This window comes from Chiloscyllium punctatum, chromosome 13 (genome assembly GCF_047496795.1).
Source record: "Chiloscyllium punctatum isolate Juve2018m chromosome 13, sChiPun1.3, whole genome shotgun sequence".
In the NCBI taxonomy this organism is placed as follows: domain Eukaryota; kingdom Metazoa; phylum Chordata; class Chondrichthyes; order Orectolobiformes; family Hemiscylliidae; genus Chiloscyllium; species Chiloscyllium punctatum.
Genome location: NC_092751.1, coordinates 80,367,917 through 80,388,294, shown reverse-complemented (window position 1 = coordinate 80,388,294; position 20,378 = coordinate 80,367,917). Strand labels below are relative to the sequence as shown.

The 20,378-nt window shown below is 42.1% G+C and overlaps 1 protein-coding gene across 4 annotated transcripts in view; it reads right to left on the bottom strand.

Annotated features, from left to right (window-relative positions):
- LOC140484567 (serine/threonine-protein phosphatase 2B catalytic subunit beta isoform) overlaps positions 1-20,378 on the bottom strand; it is a 121,393-nt gene that overhangs the window by 85,094 nt on the left and 15,921 nt on the right. Inside the window, exon 1 of one of the 4 annotated variants that reach the window (XM_072582953.1) lies at positions 3,536-3,598. The exons of the other annotated variants lie outside the window; for them this stretch is intronic. The gene's annotated coding sequence lies outside the window, so the exon portion shown is untranslated. Of the gene's footprint in view, positions 1-3,535; positions 3,599-20,378 lie in introns of those variants that run through there. 4 annotated transcript variants of the gene reach the window in all.

The following is a 20,378-nucleotide window of genomic DNA, read 5'->3' as shown; positions in this document are numbered from 1 at the left end:
GCCAGAGGATTGGAGGGAGGCGAATGTTGTTCCTCTTTTTAAGAAGGGCAACAGGGAAATCTCTGGCAATTACAGACCAGTCAGTCTTACGTCTGCAGTCAGCAAAGTTTTGGAAAGAATTCTGAGGGATAGGGTTTATGACTATTTGGCAAAGCATAGTGTGAATAAAGGCAGTCAGCATGGCTTTGTGAGGGGCAGGTCATGCCTCACAAATCTTATTGAGTTCTTTGAGGAGGTGTCAAGACAGGTCGACGAAGGTCGAGCAGTGGATGTGGTGTATACAGATTACAGCAAGGAATTTGATAAGGTTCCCCATGGTAGGCTTATTCATAAATCAGGAAGTATGGCATACAGGGAGATTTGGCTATGTGCGTTCAGATTTGGCTGCCTGGGGGTCAGTGATGAGTGGGGTCCTGCAGGGCTCTGTTCCTGGGTCTCTGCTCTTTGTAGTTTTTATATATAACTTGCATGAGGAGGTTGAGGAGTAGGTTAGTAAATTTGCAGATGACACAAAGGTTGGAGGTGCCATTGATAGTATCGAGGGCTATTGCAGGCTGCAGCGCGACAGACAGGATGAAGAGCTGGGCTGAGAAATGGTAGATGGAGTTCAACCTGGATAAATGCAAAGTGATTCATTTTGGATGGTCAAACTCGAATGCTGAATACAGGATTAAAGACAGGATCCTTGGCAGTGTGGAGGAACAGAGGGATCTGGGTGTGCAAGTACATAGATCCCTCAAAGTCACCAGCCAACTGGATAGGGCTGTTAAGAAAGCATATGGTGTTTTGGCTTTCATTAACAGGGGATCGAGTTTAAGAGCCACGAGGTTTTGCTGCAGCTCTACAAGCCCCTGGTGAGACCACACTTGGAATATTGTGTCCAGTTCTGGTCGCCCTACTATAGGAAAGATACAGAGGCTTTGGAGAGGATGCAAAGAATGTTTACCAGGATGCTGAACTGGAGAGCTTGCCTTATGAAGAAAGGTTGAATAAGCTCGGACTTTTCTCTCTGGAAAGGAGGAGGAAGAGAGGAGACTTGATCGAGGTATGCAAGATAATGAGAGGAACAGATTGGCTATTGATTCTAAGACCTTACCCCAGGGCAGGATTGCCTGGCACAAGGGGTCATAGCTTGAAAATATTAGGAGAAAGGTATACAGGAGATGTCAGAGGCAGGATCTTCAAGCAGAGAGTTGTGAATGCATGGAATGCATTGCCAGCTATGGTGGTGGACGCAGTGTCATTGGGGACATTTAAGCGACTGCAGGACATGCACATGGACAGCAGTTATTATATTTTACATTAGGATTAAACCTCGGCACAACATCGTGGGCCAAAGGGCTTGTTCTGTGCTGTACTTTTCTGTGTTCTCTAACCTGGACGTTTCTCTCCAAGCCACTTACTATCCTAACTTGGAAATGTATCTCTATGCGAACACTGTCATTGGGTTAAAAACCCTGAAATTTCTTCCCAAGGGCAGCGTAGTTCTACCAATAGCACACGTCAGTGCAGGTTTGGAGGGCCGAAGGGCTTGTTCCTGTGCTGTCTTGTTCTGTTTCCTATGGTCTGCATTGGTTCAAGAAGGCAGTTCACTGCCATCTTCTCAATAGCAATTGGGGAACGGCAATAAATGTTGGCCAGTCAGCGACATCCACATAAGTGACTAATAATGGTTTTCAAAATAAAAAGGTCAGATGGCATGAACTTGGCGTGCGTATGTGCGTGTGCGCACAGGCATGTGGTGAGGGCAAGACTTGCAGGTGGTGATGAATCTGCTGGCCTTGCCCTTCTAACCATAGAGGTCATGGGCTCAGAAGGTGCTATCAAAGAAGGTATGGTGCAGTTCACAAATGGTTAAAGATGAGCAATATCAGCAATTTACTGGAACTGATAATCACGAGCAATTTCTTAAGAATAAATTTACTGGTTTTTACAATGTTGCTTTGGGTTTGGTTACAATCACAGTCTGCCTACACCACCAGATGTTCCGCCAAAGGTGACACATCACAATGGAGGAGTCAGCAATTTCCAAAGCCAGACATCTTCTGGACCTAAGCATAATCAGTGTCAGCAGAAACTGCAGGGTTCCTTTCTAATAGCCAAGAGATCAGCATACTAGTAGACAGAAACAGGAGGATGGTGCATAGCTGTGAAGATTGCTCCCCTTAAAAGCTATTCTCCAAATGACTTAGCACCAATCTAAATGCAAAAGAACATGGAGAAGGTGGCAGCAACATAGAAAAAGTACTTTACACAAAACAGATGTCTAGGAATTACGGATCAATAATCTTGGGTTGTTTATAATACGAAGTGCTTGAACACAGCTATAATCAAAATCTTGACACAGGTTTTCCTATAGTTAGAACCAGCATTCCAACAAATTTTGTTCAGGATGAGAATTGGGAATCAAAGAGGTGCCAGTAACTGCTGTGATGAGCATAGCCTCCAATAATTACATCATCTTTTCTGGGAGTTGCAGTACTTAGATCCAAAGGATAAACACTTAAGCAATACACGAAAAAAACTGCATGTTTTATTTGTCAAATATTGTTGAACATTATAATATGAAGCTTCACATTCATGAAGACAGACCAGCGATTGGCCTGTAGGCACTCAGAATAATTACAACTGGAGCAGAACAATTGCCCCCAACAACTTAATTGAAAGTCCAGGTTTAATTAGGATAGTGAAGGCAACAGAGGATTATGCAAGCCTGTCCCCATCCCGAAGCCATCAAGACTGTGTTACTTCAGGCATTTCATGGATTGCTGAGAGCCCACAGGTCAGTGGTTTAATCCCAACCATGTCTATCATTGTTTCATTGGCAGTTGGCAAGAGCCCACTATTACCATTACTTCCTTTTAAGGGTCTATTCCTGCACCCTCAGTCCAGAAATAGTAATGGTACCTGACTATTCCACCAATCTCTGTAAATTTATTTTCCTGAATCAGTGTTGACAGCCTCTGCATGCACATTAATGTGACCTCAAGTGCTTCTGCATAATTTTCAGAGTCTGCATAGTGCAAAAGGACTGGCTGTTCTAACTATCATCAGTAGAATTAAATGAGACAAATAGATGTACTTCAATACAGGACTATTGTTTAGCTTTGGTTTGATATCAGTAGTATTTACAAGGTGCAAAATTATACAGCAGCAAAAATAATGCATCATCCCCAAAATTTTTTTATTCTTGGGATGTGGGCATCGCTAGCTGGGTCAACATTAATTACCTATTCCTAATTTCCAAGAGGCAGTTAAGAGTCAACCATATTGCTATGGGTATGAAGTCCAGAGGAGTTAGGGATGGCAGATTTCCTTCCAAAAGTGACATTAACGAACCATGACAATTACTAATGATTACATGGTCACCGTTTTTCAATTTCAAATTTTTTATTGGATATAAATTTCACCACTGGCCATTGAGAGATTCAAACCCATTCCCCTGAAAATTTACCTTAAATTTTGGATTACTAGTCCAGTGACATTAGCACTGCACTATCGCCTCCCAAGAGACATCAATTCCCACGACACAAACCTGTTTGTGACCTCTGCAGCCATGTGAAAATGTAGTCCTGAATTTGGAACTGTTTTGTACTTTGGCAATTTGAGGATTTGGTTTCGCGCGGGACCTGAAAATCCAAAAGATGGAGAATTTCATGCCAGTGTCTAATCAACATCAGCGGCCATTGACTCAAATGGAAAAGAAACAAAAAGAATCGTATTAATGCAGCCACTCTTTCATATACCAAAGCAGCTCACAGCAAACTGTTTTGAAATTAACATCACTGCTGCTTTGTCAGTAAACAAGACAAATATGAATCTACAAACAAAATAACAATGACATCAATGACCAGTTAATCATATTAGTTGAGATGAATGATGGGACTGACTTGAGCATAATCACCTAAGTGTTGAAAACTAATATTAAAATCTAATACTAATCATGTTAAAGTTTTTTTTTACGAATGTCCGTTAAAACATCTGTTATAGAGTCATAGAGACATACAGCACGGGAACAGACCCTTTGGTCCAACTCGCCTATGCCAACCAGATATCCGGACTAATCTAGTCCCATTTGCCAGCACTTCGCCCATATCCCTTTAAACCCTTCCTATTCATATACCCATCCAAATGCTTTTTAAAATGTTACATTTGTACCAGCCTCCACCACTTAAAGAGTCAGAGTCATTGAGATGTACAGCATGTAAACAGACCCTTCAGTCTAACTCGTCCATGCCAATCAGATACCCCACCCCAATCTAGTCCCAATTACTTCCTTCGAATCCCTACAGTGTGGAAACAGGCCATTCAGCCCAACAAGTCCACATGGACACACTGAAGACATCCCACCTAAACCCATTCCCCATTACTCTATATTTACCCCAGACTAATGCACCTAACCTACATATCCCAACACACGATGGGCTATTTATTTAGCATAGCCAATTCACCTAACCTGCACATTTTTGGATTGTGGGAGGAAACCAGAGCACCCGGAGAAAACCCACAGAGGCACTGGGAGAATGCGCAAACTCCACACAGTCACCTGAGGCTGGAATTGAACCGGGTTACTGGCGCCGTGAGGTAACAGTGCTAACCACTGAGCTACCATGCTGTCCTGACAGCTCATTCCATACACACCAACCTCTGTGTCAAAACATTGCCCCTTAGGTCCCCTCTAAATTTTTCTTTCACCTTAAACCAATGCTCTCTAGATCTGGAAGCCCTATCCATGCCCTCATGATTTTATAAGTCCCGATAAGGTCACCCCTCAGCCTCAAATGCACCAGCCTATTAAATTTCTCCATGTAGCTCAAACCATCCAACTCTGGCAACGTGTTTGAAAGGGTTCAGAAAAGATTTACAAGTTTCACAACATCCTTCCAATAGGAGGGAGACTAGAATTGCACATAATATTCCAAAAAGTGGCCTAACCAATGTCCTGTACAGCCGCAACAAGACCTCTCAACTCCTATACTCAATGTTCTGATCAATAAAGGAAATCATACTAAACACCTTCTTCACTATCCTATCTACCAGAGACTCCACTTTCAAGCAACAATGAACCTGCACTCCAAGGTCGCTTTGTTCACCAACGATCCCCAGGATTTTATCATTAAATGTGCAAGCCCTGCTCTGATTTGCCTTTCCTAAACATAGCACCTTACATTTATCTAAATTAAACTCCGTCTGCCACTCCCTGACCCATTGGCCCATCTGATCAAGATCCTGTTGTACTGAAGTAACCCTTTACCACTGTCTACTACAGGTCCAACATTGGTGCCATCTGCAAACTTTCTAACTTTACCTTCTATGTTCATATCCAAATCATTTATATAAATGACAAACAGTAGCAGACCCAGCACCGATCCTTGTGGCACATATCTGGCCACAGGCCTCCAGTCTGAAAAGCAACACCCCACCCCTACCCACGGTTTTCTATCTTCGAGCCGGTTCCATATTCAAATGGCTAGTTCAGGCTCTTTTCCACGTGATCTAACCTTAGTAACCAGTCTGCCATAAGGAACTTTGTCAAATACCATACTGAAGTCCATATAGTTCAAGTCCACCGTTCTGCCCTTTTCATTACTTCTTCCAAAAAAAACCCAATCAAATTTGAGAGACACAATGTCCCATGCACAAAACCATGGTGACTATCCCTAACCAGTCCCTTTCCTCGAACAAAAGAAAATTATAGCAGAGGAACCTCCAAGCCTGCACTGATCCAGATCCTCTATATAAACTTATTTTCTGAGGACCTGCATCCCTCTGCACCCTGCCCATTCATGTACATGTCTAGATGTATGTTAAATTATGCTATCGGACCCGCCTCTACCACCTCCACTGGCAACGGGTTCCAGGCACCCACCACCTTCTGTGTAAAGAATTTTCCATGCATATCTCCCTAAACTTTTCCCTTCTTACCTTGAACCCGGGACCTCTCGTAATTGAGTCCCCACTCTGGGAAAAAGCTTTTGCTGTCCACCCTGTCTATGATTTTGTAGACCTCAATCAGGTCTCCTCTCAATCTCCTCTTTCTAATGAAAATAATCCTAATCTATTCAACCTCCCCTCATAGCTAACACCCTCCATACCTGGAAACATCCTGATGAACCTCCTCTGCACCCTCTCCAAAAAAAATCTACGTTGTTTTGGTAATATGGCGACCAGAACTGGATACAGTATTCTAAATGTGGCCAAACTAAAGTCCTATAACAACTGTAACATGATACTAGCAACTCTTGCACTCAATACCCCACCCGATGAAGGAAAGCATACCTTCTTGACCACTATTGAGTTGCCACCTTCAGGGTACAATGAACCTGAACACCCACGTCTCTCTGTACATCAATTTTGCCCAGGGCTTTTCCATGTACCATATAGTTCACTCTAAGTGGATCTTCCAATTTTTTGCCCAGATTTGCCCGGATTGAAATCCATCTGCCATTTCTCTGCCCAACTCAAATCTATCTGTATTCTGCTGCATTCTCGGACAGTCCCCTTCATTACCTGCTTCTCCACAATGTAAGTGTCATCTGCAAACTTACTAATCAGACCACCTATACCTTCCTCCAAATCATTTATGCACATCACAAACAACAGTGGTCCCAGCACGGACCCCTGCGGATCACTACTAGTCACAGTTCTCCATTTTGTGAAACTCCCTTCCACTACTACTGTCTCCTGTTGCCCAGCCAGTTCTGTGCATCTAGCTAGTACATCCTGGACCCCATGCGACGTCAGCTGCTCCATCAGCCCACCATAGGGAACTTTACCAAAAGCCTTAATGACGTCCGTGTATATGACATCTACAACCCTCTCATCAAATCAACTTTGTCACTCCCTCAAAGAATTCTATTAAGTTGGTAAGACATGACCTTCCCTGCACAAAACCATGCTGCCTATCACTGATAAGCCTACTTTCTTCCAAATGGTAATTGGTCCTATTCCTCAGCATCTTCTCCAGCAGCTTCCCTACCAGTGAAGTCAGACTCACCAGTCTATCATTACTTGGATTATCCTTGCTACCCTTCTTAAACAGGAGGATAACATTAGCAATTCTCCAGTCCTCCAGGACCTCACCTGGGTTCAAGGATGCTGCAAAGATATCTGTTAAGGCCCTAGCTATTTCCCCTCTCACTTCCCTCAATAAGCTGGAATAGATCCCATCTGAACATGGGGACTTGTCCACCTCAATGCTTTTTAGAATACCCAACACTTCCTCCCTCCTTACACCTGACTTGACCTAGCATAATCAAACATCCATCATGTCATCCCTAACCTCAACATCCATCATGGTGAATACTGATGCAAAGTACTCATTAAAAATTTCACCCTTACCTTCAAACAGCTGTTCCCAACCCACATTCCCCAGCTCCTGCCGAATTTTGCTATAGTTGGCCTCCCCTAATTTAGCACTCTTCTTTTAGGACCATTCTCATCTTTGTCAAAAAGAGTATTCTAAAACTTACGAACCTGTGATCACTACTCCCAAAAGTAATCCCCTACTGAAACTTGAACCACCTGGCCATGCTCATTCCCCAGATACCAGGTCCGGTACGGCCCCTTCCTGGGTTAGCCTTTTTACATACTGCTCTGTAAAACCCTCCTGGATGGTCCTTACAAATTCTGCTCCATCTAGACCTCTAATACTATGTGAATCCCAGACAATATTGGGAAAATTAAAACCGATCTCCATCACCCTGTTGCTCCTACATCTTTCCATAATTTGTCTACATATTTGAACCTCTATCTCATACTCGCTGTTGGGAGGCCTGTAGTATAGCCCCAACAGTGTTACTGCACCCTTCCTATTTCTGAACTCTGCCCATATTGCTAGAGTCCTCCATAGTGCCCTCCTTCAGCATTGCTATGATATCCTCTGACCAGTAATGTAACTCCACCCCTTTTACCTCCCTTTCTATCTCACATTAAGCATCTATATCCTGGCATATTTAGTTGCCAATCATGCCCTTCCCTCAACCAAGTCTCAGTAATAGCAATATCATACTCACAGGTACTAACCCAAGCCCTAAGTTCATCTGCATTACCTACTTTACTTGTCTGTATTAAAACAAATACACCTCAGGCCATGTGTTCCTTTGCGTTCATCATCTGCTCCCTGCTTACTTTCCCTTTATACATGCTGACTTCATTATCAAGTTCCTTCCAGGTTTTAGTTACTATCTCCTTACTGTCCACTAACCATCTCATTTGGTTCCCACCCCCCTACCATTTTAGTTTAAACCGTCCCCAACAGCGTTAGCAAAAGCACCCCTTAGGACATTGAGCCAGACTGGAACCAAATACCTGACCCTCAGGTGTCCCTCCAATAACTTGCCCAACACCAACGTCAGGCTCACCAGTCTATAGTTCCCTGGCTTTTCCTTACCACCGTGTTAGCCAACTTCCAGTTTTCTGACACCTCACCTGTGACCATCAATGATGCAAATATCTCAGCAAGGGGCCCTGCAATCACTTGCCTAGCTTCCCACAGACTTGCAGAGTACACCTAATTATGTCCTCAGGATTTATCCACCTTTATGCATTTTAAAAACATCCAGCACCTCCTCCACTGTAATATGGACATTTTTCAAGATGTCACCATTTATTTCCCCACATTCTATATCTTCCATGTCCTCCTCCGCAGTAAACACTGAAGCGAAATACTCATTTGGTATCTCCCCATCTCCTTTCCAAAAAGCAGGCACCTCACATTTGTCTAAATTAAACTTCATCTGCCATTCCTCAGCCCATCCGATCAAGATCCCATTGTACCGAGGTAACCTTCTTCACTGTCCACAAGACCTCCAATTTTGATGTCAACTGCAACTAACTACACCTATGTTCCCATCCAAATCATTTACATAAATGATGAAAAGCGGAGGACCCAGCATTGATCCTTATGGTACACTGCTGGTCACAGTCCTCCCTCTATTCTATGCGATCTAACGTTGCTAACCAGTCTACCATGAGGAACCTTGTCGAACAGCTCACTGAAGTCCATTTCAATCAGTTCCACCGCTCTGCCCTCAATCATTTTCATTTCCTGTTGGACATAATCATTGTCTGACATCAATGAAGTGCAAATGTTATTAACCATTTGTCAGGCCAAGCTAGATATGGTAAAGGTATTGCTGTATTTGGACAAAGACTGCCTTAACGAAGGGGAGGTGCAAACAGTGCTGAACATAACACCTTCACTTCTGATCTTAATATGGAGCAAAGGTGAAGCAGATGAAGATGGCTAGGATTCAGATAATACCCAGAGGAATTCCTGCAGAGATGTTCTGGAGCGGACAGAATTAACCTCCAACCATCACTTTCCTTTGTGCTAGATCTAGCACCAGCCAGAGTGTTTCCAAATGATTCCAACTTTGCAAAGGCTCTTTGATACCACAATTGTCAAATGTAATCTTGGTGTCAACAGCAGGCAAGCCTACCCCTCAAGATCTTTTTATCCATTGCTGAACTGAGCACTAAATAGTCCTGGAGGAGCACAAACCGAGAACTACTCACTCAGTTTGTTGTTACTAGCCAAGGGCTGCTTGATAGACTTGTTGCTGACCCTTTCCATGACTTGATTGGTGATCATGAATGGAGTACTGATGTGGTAAGTGGTTTGGCTGCATTTGTCCTGCCTTTTGTGGACAGGGGACACCTGGGACAATTTTTCACATTGCCTGATAAATGCCAGTGTTGCAGCTGTCTTGGTACAGCTGGTCAGGGGAATGGGAAGTTCCTCAGCATAAGTCTTCAACATTATTTCTGTACAATTGCCAGGGTCTACAGCATTTGCAGCATCTGATACCTTTTATATCATATTGAGTGAATCACACTGACTGAAGACTGACATTTGTGAGGCTTGAGATCTTCAGAGGCGGTGACCGAGGTCAATTTCCACTCAACACTTCTCACTGAACATTACAATGAATGCATCAGCTCTACCTTGTGAAACATGGTGGGGCCCACCTTGAGGACCAGAATATGCACAGAGCCATCTCCTCCATGGAGTTGCTTATATATCTACCACTGTCCATGACCGGTTGGGGCAGGATCCAGTGGTCCAGCGCTTGCGGAAACACTCAGCTCTGTCCAACACTTGCTTCTAAAGATTAGATTAGATTTTTGGATTACATTAGAGTGTGGAAACAGGCCCTTCAGCCCAACAAGTCCACACCGACCCGCCGAAGTGCATCCCACCCATACCCCTACATTTACCCCTTATCTAACACTACGGGCAATTTAGCATGGCCAATTTACCTGACCTGCACATCTTTGGACTGTGGGAGGAAACCCATGCAGACACAGGGAGAACGTGCAAACTCCACAGTCAGTCGCCTGAGGCAGGAATTGAACCTGGGTCTCCGGCGCTGAGAGGCAGCAGTGCTAACCACCGTGCCGCCCACTAAAGCACTTCACATGCCTTAGTCTTGGATTGTAGCTTCAACATGTTGACGCCTCATTTTTGGTGTTTTTCCTGGCATAGCTTCCCTGTGCTCTTCATTGAATCAGGGTTGGTCTCCCGACTAGTGGTAGTGGAGGAAAGACCAGGACAGGACGAGTGCTGGAATACAATTCTGCAGTTGTTAATGCCCAATATGTCTCATACGTACTCAGTCTTAAGTTGTTTGATCACTTCCAAACCTATTCTATTTGATGGCAGAATTTAATTTGTACAATTTGATTGGTGACATGATTTTTTCACACCTGGAACTTATTACATTGCAAGAGCTTTGTGCCAATTAATGCAGTGCTTCACAGTTTAGGCAGACTCATAGTAAGTGCAGTAGAGTAAAACCACCTCCTCTTTACCATTAATGTACCTCAACCCAACTACTGTATATGGTCAAGCAGCTGCTGTACTATTACAGCACTCTTCCATTTGTAATGTTAACTGGGAATATAAAACTGTTTAGACTTCGGCTTTATGCTGCACAGAAGCAAATGGATTGAGATTGCTCAAGTTCTACTCAAGGACATTAACTGTCAGGCAAATGCCAAAACCCAGTGCTCTGTCTGCTACTTCCCAACATGAATGGCCAATCCACACTCAACAATTAATAGTGCAAGTAAAATAGAATCAGAACTAAGTTACCAGAGGCATCTATAGGATGGCAAGTTTAAGCAGCAATGCTTAATCAATTCTGAAAATGGTCACAAATTAACTTTTTGTCAACCAGTTCTCAAGCTCTCACTTTGTCTAAAGACTCTGCTAAACATTACACCTGTCTAAATCAAAAAAATAACAGTGGAAATGCATTGCTGCACACTGTCAAGCTCTGACTTGTCTAAGTTGAATGGATTTGGTGCCAACTTGCTCTAAAGGATTTCAGTGCCATGTGTGAATTGCTACTACAGCAATGCTGTCATATTGCTATTCGTCATACAGATCCTTTCCAAACACAAGGCAGAGACTGCCAATACCTATTAAAAGGATTTTTATATTATATAGTGCTACATCTTCTGAAAAAAGTTAACTTTTTATTGTCCTTCAGTCAATAAATTCAAAGTTACGTGTAAATCCAATAGGGGCTCAGGAACAAAATAAACCAAACAACATAAAACATTCTATCACAAGGAGTGGAGCACAACTGCATTGAGGCATAAAGGGCTAAACTAAATAAGCATGGAGAAATAGGGAAAAAAATGCTAAGATGAAAAAAACAGATATGAGAGAAGGTACAGGTGCAAAATAAACGAGTTGGTCTGAATGGCCTTTTTTCGTGCTGCAAGCTCATACAAAGTCAATCCTAATTTAAACTGTAAACACAGGAGCCTCTACTAACCAAAGCAAAAATTTCCTCTCACTCATAACTTTCAGTCCCTATTCACATTACAGCACTGCATTAAAATTGCTGAGGTCTTATGCTCCATAGGCAGGCGACACTTCAAATGGTGGATTATCTCTGCTTCAGGCTGTGCAGGTCAAACCATTGATTATAGCTAAAACAGAGACAGATACATTCTTGATTTGTAAGGGGACCAAGAAGTATTGAATGAAGGCAAGAGAATGGGGTTGAGAAACAAACCATCTATGATTGAATGATGATACAGACTCAATGGGCCAAATGGTTTAATTCTGTTTCTATATCTTATGGTCAAAGACTTCTGCAGCTGGCCATACTTTTCTCCAAAGACACCCACATCCAGTGAAAGAATTACTCTCGCTTTTATTGACCACAGTATTCATCTCGGTCACAGATCAGCAACTTGAATTTCACGCTGCAGCCTGTCCTAACTGATCCCAAATCATAGAGAAGGATCAAGATCAAAATTAATTTCATTACCTTTACACATGTTGCTGACATAAATAATTACTCTAAAATTACAAATAGCCAGGACATGACATTTGATATTTGTGTTGATGTATCCACCAGCGATTACTTTTCAAAGCCCAAACACCTCCACTATCTTTTGTGGAAACTGTACACTATGTAATTACAAAGGCAGCGAAGTACAAAGATGTGAAATAATAACTAGACGTCTGCTTGAAATGAAACATCTTGATTTTCCCTTTGCAATATTAAATTGAGACAGCAAACTGAATTAGAGCTATATGACTTCTGACTGGGGGCTCTGCACCCTGGGATCATAGAATATCCTTTATTGTCACATGTACTGTAGTACAGGCACACAGTGAAAAGCTTTTACAATGGCCGATTTTAATGACACCATCTTAGGTTCTAGTACCAAGGTACAAATCTTAGATACAAAAGAGGAATAAGAAAAAGTAGTAACATTAGTGTCTAAAAAAAATTAGAAATCAGGTCGTTAGAACAGCCAAAAGATTGACCTTACAGTCAAATAGCAGCAACTCAGCACGTGGTCTGATCACCCGTGCCAGGCCCCAGTCCAACAACTGCCCTGGTCCACGCCAAGCCTCCAGTCCCCTCCACACTGACACACAGCTGCACCAAGGCAAGTTGCGTTGCTCCGGGACCCGGGTTTCCCCTCGTGCTGCTCCGGGACTGCTAAAGAAGAAAAAAAAGAAACAAAACAAAAACGAACAGGTGGAGCAGAGGAGCTCTGGTAGGAGCATCCTACTGTCATACAGCATAGAAACAGATCTTCTGGTCCAACTAGTCCATGCCAACCATAATCCCAAATTAAACTAGCCCCACCTGCCTGTGAGTGGTCTATATCCCACCAAATATTTCTTATTCTTAAACTTCTAATTTTTTTTTTAAGAAATGTCCTAACTGTAACCCGCATGCACCATTTCCTGTGGAGGTTCATTCCACACATATACCGTTCGAAAAACTGCCCCTCATGCCTTCTTTAAAACTTTCTCCTCTCACCTTAAAATTATGCCACCTTATCTTAAAATTTCCCAGCCTAATAGAAAAGACATCTGCCAGTCATCTTAAGAGTCATACAGCACGTAAATAGACCCTTCGGTCCAACCAGTCCATGCCGACCAAAATCCTAAACTAAATCACCTGCCTGTGCCTGACCAATATCCCTCCAATTCTTTCCTATTCATGCACCTGTCCAAATATCTTTTAAAATATTGTAATTGTACCCTCATCCATCGCATCCTCTGGCAGTTCATTCAACACACAAACCACCCTCTTAAAAAATTTGCCTTTCATGTCTTTAGTTCTCTCTCCTCTCACCTTAATGTACTCCCTGGTCTTGAATTTCCCCATCTTTGCTTAGTCAACCAATCCTCTATCCGTGCTAATACTTCACCTATAATGTCATGCATCTAGACAGAAATTATCCAGTTAGGCAGACGCATCATGGGTTCATGAAGGACATGAAGGACTAATCTTTTGGAATTCAATAAAGATATTATGAACATGGTGGACAATGGGGACCCAGTAGATGCGGTGGACATAGATTTCCAAAAGGCCTTCAACAAGGTGCTATACAAGCGGCTGCTGCATAAGGTAAATATGCATGGTGTTACAGGTAGAGTATTAGCATGGACAGAGGATTGGTTAACTAACAGGAAGCAAAGAGTGGGGATAAATGAGTGCTATTTTGGTTGGCAATCAGTAACTGCTGGTGTGCCTCAGGGATCTACGTTACGACTGCAATTACTCAATTTACATAGATGATCTGGAGTTGGGGACCACGTGCAGTGTGTCAAAGTTTGCAGACGAAATGAAGACGAGTGGCAGAGCAAAATGTGCAGAGGACTGAAACTTTGCAGATGAACATAGGTACTTTAAGTGATGGGCAGATGTGAGTCTGGGAGATAGAGTGCAATGTTACTAAATGTGAAGGCATCCATTCTGATAGGAATAACAGTAAAAAGAACTATTATTTGAATGGTAAAAAAATTGCAGCATGCAGCTGTGCAGCAGGGCCTGAGTGTCCTTGCGCATGAATCACAGAAGGTTGGTCTGCACGTGCAACAGTAATTACGAAGGCAAACAGAATTTTGTCTATTCATTGTTAAAGGGATCGAGGTTAAAAGCAGGGAGGTTATGCTGCAGCTATATAGGGTGCTGACAAGGCCACACTGAGGGTACTGCATGCAGTTTTGGTCTCCTTACTTGACAAAGGAGGTACTGACACGAGAGGGGGTACAGAGGAGATTATTTCCAGAGCGGAGGGGTTTTGATTTATAAAGAGTGAGTAGACTGGGATTACATTCATTGGAATTTAAAAGAATGAAGGGGGATCTTATAGAAACATAAAATGATAAAAGGAATAGATAAGCTAGATATAGAGAGGATGTTTCCACTGGCAAATGCAACTAAGACAAGAGGGCATGGCCTCAAAATTAGGAGTGCAGATTTAGGACTGAATTGAGAAGGAATTTCTTCACCCAGAGGGTTGTGTATCTATGGAATTCCCTGCCCAGTGAAGTATTTGATGCTACTTCAGTAAATGTTTTTAAAACCAAGACAGATTTTTTTTGAACAATAAAGGAATTAAGGGTTATGGTGAGAGGGCAGATAAGCAGAGCTGAACCATGAAAAGGTCAGCCATGATCTTATTGAATGGCAGAGCAGACTCAAAGGGCCAATGGCCTACTCCTGCTCCTAGTTCTTATGTTTTTAAGATAACTACCATCAACTCTATTTATACCTCATGATTTTATAAACCTCTAAGTTCAACTCTCAACCTCCCACCTTCTAAGGAAGTAAAAAGTCCAAGCCAATCCAGTCTCTCCTGATAACCTAAATGCTACAAATCCAGCATCATCCGGGTAAATCTCTTCTGAACCCTCCCCAGCTTAATATCCTTCCTATAATAGGCTGACCAGAACTGGACACAGTACTGTAGAAGAGGCCTCACCAATATCTTGCACAACCTCATCATAGCGCTCTAGCTCCTATACTCAGAAGGAGTGAGTAATGAAGACAAGTTCCTTAAACACCCGAGGCGTGACGCACACTTCAAAGAGTCATGTACTTGAACCTCTAGATCTCTGTTCTACAACACTACCCAAGGGCCCACTTTTAACTGTAGTGTTGCCCCTGCATTTTGGTAAAAACAGACAATATCTCGTATTTATCCAAATTAAGCTCCACCTGCCATTCTTTAGCCCATTGATCAAGACTTCTTTGTAATCTTAGATGATGTTCAATGTCCACTGTATCAATTTTGATGTCATCCTCAAACATACTAACAATGTCTTCTATATTTTCACTTAAATCATTGAGAGAATGACAAACGTGGACCCAGCACCAATCCTTATTGGCCACAGTCTAAAATCCAACCCTCCACAATCATTGTCTCCTGCTATTAAGCCAATTTTGCAACCAATTAGCAAGCTCACTCTGAATCCCACATGATCCAACTTGATTAATTAGTCTACTATGTGGAACTTTGACAAAGGTTTTGCAGAAGTTCAAATAAACATTGTCTGCCATTCTGCCCTCAATCTTCTTGTTACTTCCTCAAAAAATGATCAAATTTGAGAGACACTATTTCTCTTGCACAAAACAATGCTAACTATCCCTAATCATTTCTTGCCTCTCCAAATGCATATAAATCCATTCTTTCAAAGTCACTTCCAACAGCCTACCCAAAGTCATACTTTCAGATTTCTAGTTCCCAAGCTTCTAACATCCCTTAAACAAAGATACAACATTAGCCACTCTCCTGTCATGCAGAATCTCACCTATATGTATAGAAATATTTCTGCAAGAAGCCCCACAATTTCCTGTCTAACTTCCCACAGCATCCTGGGATAAGTGAGATTTGGTCCAAGAGATTTATCCACCTTTATATTTCCAGCACTTCCTCTTCTGTAACATGAGCAGTTTTCAAAACATCAATATTGGAGTTCTCCTGCTTCCATTTATTTTCTCCACAGTAAAAACGGACATGAAATATTCATTTATTATCTCACATTTCCTGATGTAGATCTTTAAAGAGAATCATGCAAACCTTTCCAATGCCATTAAATAAGTCAATTCTACAAGTACCTTTAGCATTTTGTTGATTACCACTACGCTACTTATTCCTCCAAACCAACTGAAAGTTGTGTCATATTAATAATGCTATTGCCTTCAGTCAACACTTCTCTTTCACAATTCAGGACAGCAGGATGACAGATGGTGTGCAGCAACAAGCCTTCGCCCATACAGAAATGTGTGAAAGCCACAGCTCTAGTGTTTTACAACTCAAATAAGAGTGAACGATAAAACTCTATCCTGAGCAGTGAAACCAACCTACGGTAAAAAGATACAGAAGAGGATCCAAATATTTGAATATTTTTATATTTGCTCACTTACAAGTTGGCTCATTGGTTAGCACTGCTACCTCAAAGCGCTAGGTCCCAGGTTCGATTCCAGCCTCAGGCGAATGTCTGTGAGGAGTTTGCACATTCTCTGTGTCTATGTGGGTGTTCCGGTTTCCTCCCACTTTCCAAAGATGTGCAGGTCAGGAGAATTGGCCATGCTAAATTGTCCATAGGTGTTAGGCCGGTGGTGGGGTGGTGGGGGGAGGGGAGGGGAGGGGAGGTTACTCTTCAGAGGGTCACTGTGGACTTGTTGGGCCAAAGGGTCTGTTTCCACATTGTAAGGAATCTAAACTAATCTAGATTACTGGTACAACATTAAGTGATCCCATTTAAATCTCCCCTAGCACTTCTCATTCATACAAGGCTTATCACAGGTTTTCCATCCTCACTGCTCCATGCTTGACCTATACCAAACAAACCTTTCCTCTATTTTCAAATTAAATGTTCAGATTGAAGTTGAAACAGAGATCATAACAGGTGATGTCAGTCAAATTGAAAATGAGTCATAATAGCTGGTGATTGGCAACTATTTATGCAGCCTATTTGACTATGCTTTAATTCTTAATGTAGAGAATGGAGACTGGAAAGGTTGTCACAGCGTCATAGTTCTGGGAAAACTGGAATGTAAATGATTGGAAAATAGCATTCTAATATCTCCAAAAAAAAAAAGCACTGGAAAAGCTCAGCAGGTCTGGCAGCATCTGTCAAAAGAAAACAGTTAACGTTTTGGATGCAGTGACTCTTCAAAACTGATTTAGTTCAGAAAAAGCTTTGTATATATGCTGAAGGTGGGGTGGCAGGAAGGAGTATGAATCAACAGGTGGAGATGGAGCTCAGAGGGCTTATTGCGCAAGATCAGTCCATTTTAAGTAGCCATAGTGAATGTTTCTGGTCACTGAGTTTTCATTTTCTTTCACAGACAGCATGTTTGTAGGCAAACTCCTTGCCACTACCTCAACACTCCACATACAGAGCAGCACGTTGGCTCAGTGGTTAGCACTGCTGCCTCACAGCGCCAGAGACCCAGGTTCAATTCCAGCCTCGGGTGACTGTCTCTGTAGATACTCCCACTGTCTACATGGGTTTCCGCCCACAACCCAAAGACATGCACGTCAGGTAAATTGACAATGCTAAATTGTCTGTAGTGTGAGGTACATTAGTAAAGGGTAAATATTGGGTAGGGGAATGGTTCTAGGTGGGTTACTCTTCAGAGGGTCGGTGTGGACTTGTTGGGCCAAAGGGCCTGTTTCCATACTGTGGGGAATCTAACCTAATCTAAAACTCTTGTGGGCAGGCCTCTTGTGTTTTCACAGTAAATACCCAAGTCTGTTTCTGCACTGAATTGAATTATAGTATATTTTATATTATCCCACCATTCTTCCTACAAAAATACATTATGTCATACATTGCTAAGTCTCATCAGTATCTGCCAGCCACTTCTTTCTTGAAATCTATCAATGAAAACCATACAGCTCATAACAAATTGTAATATTTGGAAATGTTAAACAGGGACTTACTGTAGTGCAGAATATAAACAACAGAAGCAACATGGAAATAATATTAGTTGAGTATTAGGAAGCTGGAGTGGTTAATGAATTTTTTGGACTTGAAGGTTTGTTGCAGAGATGCCCAGGGGACGCCTACTCGCCCTAATGATTATATTAATGGCCTTGACCTTAGCGCACAGTTCCAAAATTTCTGGATGGTACAAAGCACGGATACATTGTAAACTACGAAGAGGACATAGGTAAGTTAGTAGAATGGTAGATGGAGGTACAGGAGCAGAGGGCCTGAAACTTGTATAGGACAGTGGCTCACTCTCTACTGGCCAACTACTTTGGGTAGCACACTTTACGGAATATGCCAAGGTGAACAGTGTAGAAAATGTTCAGAGAAACATTACAGGGATGAAGAACTTCAGTTTAGCTGACAGCTCGGAGAGTTGGGAATCTGTTCCTTGAAGAAGCAGATGAGAGGAGATTTGATAGTCTTATTCAAAAGAATGAGTAAGCTGCAGACGGGAGAAAAGGAAAATCTGCTCATTTAAGTAGCAGGATCAAAAACAAGACAACACAGATTTGAAAGGTAACTGTCAAAAGTAGTGGAGAAACGTTTTCATGCACAGCACGGTTAACATATAGGAGTGTGATTAAGGCAGATTTACTTGACACATCTGAAGGAACCTGGGATCATTATCTGAAAAAGTAAAAATGTGCAAGGATACAGGGAGGAGGGCATGAGCTGAATTGCTCAGATGCTGGTGCAGACAGGGCAGGCCTAATGGTTCCATTCTATGATCTGCAAGTATTTAAATTGTGTCACGCAGACCCAAATCATTAACGTACATCAACAAAAGCAACAGTATTAATATCAACTCCTGGAGACTCCACTATGTTTCCACAAGCTCCAAAAAGAAAACACTATTGCCTGTCATTCAGCCAACTTCACATCTATACTACTACTTTCCCCTTTAATCCATTGGTTTTAACTTTGTTGGCAAGTCTATTATGTGGCATGTTACCAACCATTTTTTGCAACTCTATAAAAACTGTAATTACTTCTTTTATCAACTGCCCTAAATGTGTCCTTTGGCTCTTGATCTTTTCAACAATGAGAGCACTTTTCCAGATTAGTCTGCATAAATGATTAATGAATTTGAATAGCTCTAAAAAATCTCAACTCTTTAAGGAAAAGAGTCTCAATTTCTCAAATCTATCCTTGGAAACCTTATGAATTTGTTCTTCAAATCCTTCCTAAAGCATGGCACGTAGAATTGAGCAAATTCTCCAGTTGAGGCCAAACCAGTGTTTCATCTAAGTAAAATCCTTGTTCTTGTACTCCGTGCTTATTAATAAAGCCCAGGGCACTGTATGCGTTGACTGTGATCTCGACTTGTGCTATCATCCACGTTGACTGTCACAAATGTATCCCTGGTCTCTCTGCTCATGCAAACCCTTTAGAATCATATCTCTTGTTCTATATTGTCACTGTTCTTTCTCCCAAAACGTGTCACTTCAAATTCCTCTGCATTGAATTTCACTGACTACTACTTTGCCTGCTTTACCAACATATCAATATCCTTTGGAAGTTCCACATTACCCAGCTCATCGTTCATAAGGGATCCCAATTTTACAGATATCTATGGGTGTGGGAATACAAAGGATGTAAAAGGATGAAGTGAAGTAATGAGCTAATTGGCCCACAGATAAGACCACAAAGTTTTTGGTAGCATCGAACAGAATACAGAAGAAAAGCAAATTCTCGAACAGTTGACACCCAATGAGCAAGAGCCAAGATTAGAGTGGTGCTGGAAAAGCACCGCGGGTCTGGCAGCATCCAGGGAGCATCCAGGGAGCCTCCTGATGAATGGCTTTTGCCCGAAACATCTAATCTCCAGCATCTGCAGTACCCACTTCTGCCGACTCAATAGCAAGGCTGTGTGGAAGTTATACCAAAGGATTAGAAACCTGTAAAAGTAATCTTTTAGTGGAAAGGTGAAGGGACAAGCTGAGAAACTATGAACTATACAGCTCAACACCAGTAAAGGGTCAGTTTCCATAGACTAGAATATAAACATAAAATTAATACTTATGTATGAAGATGTAACCCAATCAAGAATAGCCAGAACACATTTAGGCAAGTTACCTTATTACTGGGCGTTTTCCTCAAA